Source organism: Pinus tabuliformis, chromosome 8 (assembly GCF_031772625.1).
Source record: "Pinus tabuliformis cultivar Carrire ecotype Pingquan chromosome 8, CPIR1, whole genome shotgun sequence".
NCBI lineage: Eukaryota > Viridiplantae > Streptophyta > Pinopsida > Pinales > Pinaceae > Pinus > Pinus tabuliformis.
In genome coordinates, this window is record NC_142294.1 from 649,969,405 (window position 1) to 649,978,582 (window position 9,178).

Here is a 9,178-nt window from a genome sequence, read left to right on the forward strand (position 1 = left end):
TTGATTCTTGTTGGCTATACTTTGGGATTGAAAGAAAACTCTAGAAATGCCCTTACATTAAATATTGAAAATATGTTCCTTAAGATACATATGATAATTCTTTATATCTTGGGCATTGGAGGCCCAAAATGAAGTAATGGTTCATGGCTTTATCATACATGGTTAATGTCATAATAAAATATAAGCAAATAATGAAGAATTACTCAAATTATGTAATTGTATTTGAAGCAAGAAGGATGTGGAAAATGAAGTTGACATTTGATATCATCATATTCTAGAGTATTTAATGGCAAGTATTTTGGAGGTGGGAGTTAATTAGATGTAAAAAGGCATATGGATATAAGATTAATTTTAACATGCATACCCCTTATTTTGTATCTTGCCAATGTAAGTTCTAAGTGGAGACCTATGTGAGAAAATTAAGGGGGGTCATTGTAATCCTAGATACTCAGTTAATAGAGTTTGAGGGAAATATGTGATTATCCCAAGTCACTTTAAAGGGGGAATGTTTACTTACACAATTAAGAATGATTAGGTTCAACCTTATATGGTAAACTAATGGATAGTTCACAAATGCATGTACTAGATAGTCCATTATATTTTTCATTTGCTTAAGTGAAATCCATTTATAAGTTCCATATTCCATTATAATCCACCTCAAGTGGCCTATTTTGATAAACTTAACTAATTTGACTAAAAAAATAATAGATATCTACTATTAGTTTTCAAAATAATTATTTTTGAAAATATATCTCATTGTTCATCTTTGTCATTCTTCAATTCTATCTATTTAATTTTAATATGTTTCATAGATTTAATGGCATCTTATGTGCTGATGTGGATGGACTAAGTATGGTTCAGAATGAATGTGTTATGAAAAAATAAAAATTAAGATTAGAATAAGAATTTATTCATATGCAATTGTGCTTTGCAAGAATGCATATGCGCTTTCACATGAACACATACACATGCATATTTATTTAAAATTTAAAATTTAAATATTATTTTATTTATTAAAAGAATAAATTAATGAATGGATATTATTTATTCTATAAAAAGAAATATTAATTTTAAACTATAAAAAATATTTACCTAACTCATTTCTCCATTAATTTGTTAATAGTATTTTACCTATTAAAAAAATAAATCAATACATAATTTTGTACATATAGAAGACATTTTTTACATTGTGAAATGTGATGTTTAATTATTAAAAAATTGTATCTTTAAACAATATAAGAAATCTTAAAATGTTGTGATTTAAAAGAATTTATTATATGTTTTTTTGGTTGGTTTGATTCACAGCGATTTGAACTCTTAAAATGTTGTGATTTAAAAGAATTTATTATATGTTTTTTTGGTTGGTTTGATTCACAGCGATTTGAAATTTACTTGGTATTTAATAACAAGACAATTGCCAATTAAAGTAGTCATCGGCTTTATTATCATTATAATATTAAAAAGATTAATATTTTTTAAATATATTTATATTAAATTTAAATTTTAAAAAGAATTTTTTAATATATTTTTATTAAATTTAAATTTCAAAAATTAAGTAATGAAAATATTAATTTTTTTAACTTTAATTTTTATTGATTATCCCAAAAATATATATACAATAATCTATTCTGGTTGTCTTGTATCATTGGGAAACAGTGAAAAATAAAATAAATTGTCCAAAAAATCATATAATACTCAAAAATATTGTTGACATATCAAGTGTTCACTTAAATAAGTACTAAAGTTTTTATAGGTAAGAGTAACAAAACTGGGGCTACACTAGACAATGCCTAAGATAACTCATGGCATCCATAACTAGTCAAAAACACTATTCTAAGCAAAAAAATTAGCCATAAAACAGACTAGTTTGAAGTTGACATGTCCATTGGTACAATAAGGGTTCTTAGAAAAGATGGTATCTTTTCATTAGAAAGCAATGCCTCAATCCTAAGAAATGTTGAGCTGTAGAGAAATTTTATTGTTATTGTCTCTTTTTTCCACCAAAGTTTTTCCAATAATCGTTTTGAGATGGAAATGGAGCTTAATAGTGCATAGATACAAAGTTTTTCGACCACGTGTACAACTCGGATCAAGGAAACAATCTACAACATGTCCAAGTATATCATCATCAATGTAAACATTCCGCTCTTCTACAACATCCAAAGTCGCTCTGTACATCGTAGACTAAATTTGCTCCAAAGTTGAATCCCTATATCTCTGAGTCATTGATTGTGCCCAAGAGTGATCTCGATAACTTCCCTCATGTCTATTAGTTGAGCCATTACAACATCTCTTCTTTGACGCAACATTGTGGGACATTTGGTAGAAAGGATGATAAAACTACTAGGTGTGAGGGTGCACTGAAGGAATTTGATGTTCACCTAGGTATTTTGTTGAAAGGAAAGATAACCAAGAGAGATTATAATGGAGTCAAAGGGGGTAAGGTTGTCGGCCAACCAAGTAAGCGTGCATGCAAGGAACACTGAGGGAATTTTGTGAGGATTACTCAGATGGAGGGGTCACACAATTGGTAGTGGAGTTGATAAATTCATAAGCTGAATGCAAGGGTATCATTGATCTTGGGTTATTAAGTGCATAACGGACTTAAATATTCATGCTTTCTCAAATTGTCCATGAAGGCTATAGAATAATGCAAGAGGATTCGGGGAGAAGTTGTGCAAAGAGTGGTCTGACATCTTGCATTGATTTTGTTAAATACAAGTAAACGCAAGGAACTAGATCCCACTACCTGGCCACTATTCAATATTAACCAAAGGTTCCTCCCTTTCACAAGCTATTGAGCACTCTCACGACATTGGGATGGAGTTGCTATTCTCCACAAAAAAATGATGCAAACACCGACTATGTATAACCAAGGGAAGGCCAGATTAGGGGGAATTGTGCCTTCCCTTCTCTTGAAGATAGAAACATCACTCTAGGAAAGGATTTTTAGAGAGCGGGTGGCTACTTTCCTAGTGAACTTAGGCTTAGCCACATGAAACTAGCATGATTTTTTAGAGATTTTTTCTACATATATTTTTAGACAAATTTGCTATGAATATTACAAGAATTTGTTGGAAACACAAGTTTAATTTATAAACTTTGCACAATTAAAATTCCCACAAATTTTTTAAAGTGCTAAATCTATTTATACATTCAAAAACAAATTTGAAATAACAAAAAAACCATCTAATACACAACAAATATTAAATAACAATAACACTATCTAATAAACAGTGAATCTTAAATAAGAAAAAAACACCCTCTCATTAAAAAATTATAGACTAAATTCGGATAAAAACTCAAAAAATAAATTTGAAACAATTACAACCAAAATCTTTAAAATACGAAATATTTAAATAAAATCATAAACGAAATCTAAGTATCTTCCTTAATGACCCCATTTTATTAAAAACCTCATTGTTAGTCCCTGCCTTTAATGACCCCATTTTATTTAAAACCTCATTATTAGTCCCGACGTTCAGTAGGATTATAGCAATCGATAGATAGTTGACCGGCAATTAATTGAGTCGTTGACCAATTTTATTTTGGCTTTATTATTGTTTAACCAAAGTTTTTGAGTCAATATCGTTATTCATCTAAATTTTAACGAAAGTTTCCAGCTGAAATTAAATAGACCTCTTATTGCAGGCTTGGCAGGTTTGGCTCATCCCAATGTAAAATATTGTGACAATTTATATTTATCCAAAGTCTAGGAAAATGTTGTATGTAGTTTTTAATAAGTTGTATGTAGCATGTTCAAAGGTTTTTTTAGCTTGATACCAGATTCGCCATCGATGCGCATGTTACTTCACGACAATCCTACTACTTCCTCCGCGTGTAGTACATGTTAATGGACACTTGTAATACATGTTATTGGACATGTTACATGTTATTGGATATGTTACTTCTGGACGGTTGGATAAGTTACTTCTAGACGATCTTTCCCGTGTAGCTATTCTTTTTTGTATTATTTTTTGAGTATTAATGAGATGGGCAGGTTAAGATATTTGTGTATTACTAAGATGGGCAAGCTAAGATACCTACAGGTAAAGGAGTCAGAAGCAGGTACAGGGGACAAAAACAAAGAATGCTATTCCTGATAAACAAAGAACACTATTCCTGAGGTTCATGAACGTCGCAAGTCCAGGTCTAGGTGCGTTTCAAAAACCTGTTTTTTGCATTTCAGCAGTTCCTTTTCTATGTACAAATGATGGGCCAGTTTTTTGCTATTCTGATTAGGATTCCAGCTAAGCTTTTGTCTAAGTATTTATACATACACGCACTGGTGTGGAAACTGTTGAACCACCAATGGTAACTTCAAATGATTATTAAAAATTTCCTGTGCTATTGCCTATGCCTATGGTAGATACTGCCTTTGCCCATGTCGCTAGTGCTTTCTCCTCTATTTATGGTTCTTATACAACAGATGTTGCCTAAGCTGCCTATGTTGCCACCTTTGATGAGTAAGCATGTTAAATTGTTCCATGTCCTTATATCCTGTAGTAATAAATGATGTATATAATGGCATAATGCAAATATGAAAAACTCATTCACTAAAATATCCAAACTCCTCTTTTAGCTTTGATGTTCTCTTGCCATTGACTAGACAATGTCAACAGAGGAATCCATCTGCAAGATGTAAAGTTGGTAAGTCAGAATTCTTAGCACAACTTCTTCGGTTTTGCTAGGGTGTGACAACTTGAAATTGAACAAAAATGCAATGCTTCTCGTGAAGAGTCCTCAAATTTTGACCAAAGTATAGGCATAGGGAAAATGGGAATCCAACTAACTGATAAAGCAAAGTCTCAAGCACTGTCAATTACTTCTCCTCGTGAAAAGAATATCGAGCTATGTTCTATTTTTCCTTTAAGACTCATGTCTCGAACTTGGAATTTATAAGTTTCTTTATCTATTTTTTTTCCTCCACGAAGACCCAAGAAATTTTTGAATTGTCTAGTTTGGCCGGTCTCTGTAGTAGAATATAACTTTTTATTTTCATTTCGAAAGTGGCTGCCATGGCTTTGGCGGACCTCCCATGCTGCTTATGAAAATTTCGATCATCAGTATCTATGAATTTATTGTTATGCTCATAGTGAATTTCATATTTTTAATGCAAATAAATGTCGACGTATAAATTTGTATTCACCTATCAAATACTTTTATGTACTTAACTGTCAAATACTTTTCGGGAAACGTCCAAGAACATGTCAAATTCCAGGCGTTTTAGGAGAAATGATTTAAGCAATCTAAAATGTAAGACCATAAATATACTCTGTCAGATTGACTTTAAGGGATATTAACTAACGACGGAGTCTCATTAACACAGGTTTGGATTTTTTTTAACAGCAATTTGGTTACTACAATTTTAAAGTAAGGCTGTGTTTTTGCCGTAGTCTACCTGTTAGACGGTTTAGAGATTTTCCATTAGAAGGGTTGAAGAAAATCCGTATTAAGTATCTGGTTGTTCTATCTGTATGTTTGTGTGCAATACAAATTACATAAGAACTCATTTGTTCCTTTTTTGTAATAGTCCAACTCTGTATTTGAAGCAAGCGTGCAGAGGAAGGCGTCGATCGAAAGTCGCATTTCATAAATTGTGTAGAGGCGTCAGTGGTGCAGGGACCACTAAAAAATTGTTAGTGCATGGGGTACTTGCAAAATTTTATTTGGTGATTGTTCATTTGATTTGATTTCAAAATATTTGCTAAATTGACCATCGCTAAATTCTATAATATTTCAACCATATTATCGTTGGGTGTTGAGTTAGTCTAATAATTTGACTAGACAAATTCAAAAGTAAGCACATTTAGACGGAGCACCGCATAGATGGAGCCGGGGTTACTGAGTCTCACTAATAGCACATAGCCTAGCATCACAGCTACCAGCGGCCAATCTAGTCTAGTCCCTGATATCAAACCTGAGGCAGAAAACCAACTAAATGAATTGAGAACAAAATCCTGCTTACCCTTTTAAGGTTATTGTCCATAACCTTGCTGCCATCGCCTTCCTCCAGACTTAGGTTTTCGTCTTAGATTCATGTTGGTTTTATTGCTTCTCTCCGCCTTGCTTGTTGGGTATTTTTCAATGGAGAAAATACCAAAAACCAAATAAAATTCACCACAGAGACAATGCTCTGTTTACTCTGTCCAGGATCTTTCGCAGACAACCTCTTAAAACCAAAATGACTCAGAAGACACCATTACACAGTCACAAACACATTTCTATTAATTTAAAACTGAAAGACTGATACAAATTTCATCCTCTGTGCAAAGAGGGATTCACAAAAAAAACTCTGTTGCAGTCACAGATTTTCCACTGCTGTGGATATTACATAAACAGCTTCAAAAACATTCCTGTGTTTTTCATTGCCAAGCCATCATTACAGCACTGCTGTGCATATACAAAAAGATAAATCGCACACTCGTGCGTAGCCACCACACTCACAACATACTACGCAACCACACCTCTATTACATAAAAAAACTTCTTAACACCTAACTTACATAACGATATATGAAAAACATATATTAAAAAAATGGGACGTATGCCCATAACTAAAATTAAACACATGCCCATAACTAAAATTAAAGGCATTGGACGTATGCCCATAACATATTAAAAGCCTCACCAAAAACTACGACAAACACATTAAAATCATAAATTCCACTACGGCGGTCAACGGGAAAAAACTTCCACTTCACTCAAAAATTGATTTGACGCGGGCAGTGCACCTTCGGGAAGTCAACGGCTGTGATTGAGCGCCCAGATGATCCGACGTGGTTCGCACACCCTCCTCCAGCAAACCAAACGACTTTTACCGTCCGGGGAAAGTGGTTTTTGGGCGTTCGTACATGGGACGCGTGGCGGAGTGTGAATGTGTTCGGAGCCTCCTCCTGCTCGTACAGTCTTTGCCAAGAGCGGTGCGGGGAGACCGGGATGGTTTTCAAAAACCACCGTGCGGCGTAAAATTACAATTTTAACACTCCCCTTTAATTTTAACAGCCGCACATTCGGTCATTCCCAAACACTTTCTCAAAAATTCGAAACTCTTCTGAACCAGTGGCTTTGTCAAGATGTCTGCAACCTGTTCCTGGGTCCTGCAATGTTCTAGGACAATTTCTCCATTGTTCACTAATTCTCTGATGTAGTGAAACCTTGTGTCGATGTGTTTCGTTCTCTTATGAAACACTGAATTCTTTGACAAGGCAATAGCTGAGCTATTGTCACAAAAGACCACTGTTGCTTTTGCCTGCTCTTGGCCTAAGCTTCTCAACATTCTTCTCATCCATACTGCCTGACATGCTGCTGCTGTAGCTGCCACATATTCTGCCTCTGCTGTAGATAATGCTACAATGGACTGCTTCTTAGAAGCCCATGAAATGGCTCCTGAACCCATATTAAAAACATAACCGGAAGTGCTCTTCCGATCATCTACACTTCCAGCCCAATCGCTATCTGTGTACCCAACCAAATCTGAATGTTCTGAGGCATGATATAGAATTCCAAACATTTTGGTACCTTTGACATACCTCAAAATTCTCTTTGTTGCCTGCCAATGTGCCTCCTTTGGCCTCTCCATAAATCTGGAAATCAAACTAACAGCATACATTAAATCAGGCCTAGTTGCTGTTAAATACATAAGGCTGCCCACAATGCTTTTGTATAAACTAGGATCAAAATCATTGTTGCTGTCCTCTCTGCTGAGCTTTAATCCCATCACTGTGGGAGTGATTGCTGCCTTGCATTCTTCCATCTTAAATCTGCCCAAAACTTGATTTACATATCTTGCTTGAGATATAAAAATTCCTTTTTCATTTTGATCTACTTCTATGCCTAAGAAGTATCTCAACAAACCCATGTCAGTCATTTCAAATTCATTCTTCATGACTGATTTAAAATTCTCAATAAGATAAATATCATTTCCAGTGAAATAACATCATCTACATACAAGACAACAATTAAAATTTTACCATCCTTTTCCTTGATTTAGACTGTGGGTTCTCCTTCACATTTGTCAAATTCATTCTCCAATAGATATGAATCTATCCTGCTGTACCATGCTCTTGGCGCTTGCTTCAGCCCATAAAGAGCTTTCTTCAATTTGCACACTTTGTGCTCTTCACCTTTCTTCTCATATCCGAGAGGCTGTTCCACATAGACCTCTTCCTTTAACACTCCATTTAAGAATGCTGATTTCACATCCATTTGGTAGACTTTCCATTTGTTTTGTGCTGCTATGGACAGCACTGCTCTCACGGTTTCCATTCTTGCAACCGGTGCGAAAGTCTCCTCATAATCTCTCCCATACTGCTGCTTGTAGCCTTTGACAACCAACCTTGCTTTATGCCTTTCAATCTTGCCTTCAGCATTGCTCTTGGTCTTGTAGACCCATTTCACACCAATGACTTCTTTGCCTTTTGGTAGCTCAACCAAATCCCATGTTTTGTTTCTCTCTATGGCATTCATCTCTTCATCCATAGCTTCTATCAATTTCCTATCTTTAATAGCTTCTTCAAAATGAATAGGATCATCAACATGACAATACAAGGCAAATAAGGAATTCATTCCTTCATCATAAATATCACTTAGATTTCTAAATTTCTTACCTCTTTCATTTGGTGTGCAAGTGCTTGAAGATACACTTGAATTTCCTCCTTGTGGTGTGCTTGGAGAAGCACTCTCATTTATCCTCAATGGTGTACCTTGCTGTTCTTGTGTTGGTGCTGCTGTTTGGGGATTCATTTCAGCCACTTCCTCTTCATCCTCATCATGAGACAAACAGTTTTTAACATTCATTGTTTTCTCTATGCTTCCATCCCAAGCTTCCTCTTCAATGAATTGAACATCCCTGCTGACAAAGAACTTCTTGGTAGATGGAATGTACAGCCTGTAGGCTTTGGATTCCTCACTGTATCCAATGAAGATGCATTTCTCCCCTTTGCTGTCCAACTTCCTCCTTAGTTTATCTGGAATGTGTGCATAGGCCACACACCCAAAAACTCTCATGTGGGTGACTCCTTGCTTTCTCCCACTCCATGCCTCTTCTGGCACTTTGTTCATGACTGCCTTTGTAGGACACCTGTTCAGAATATACACTGCACAATGTCCAGCTTCAGCCCAATACTCATTTGGCAAATGCTTTGCCTTCAACATGCTCCTTGCCATCTCCATGATGG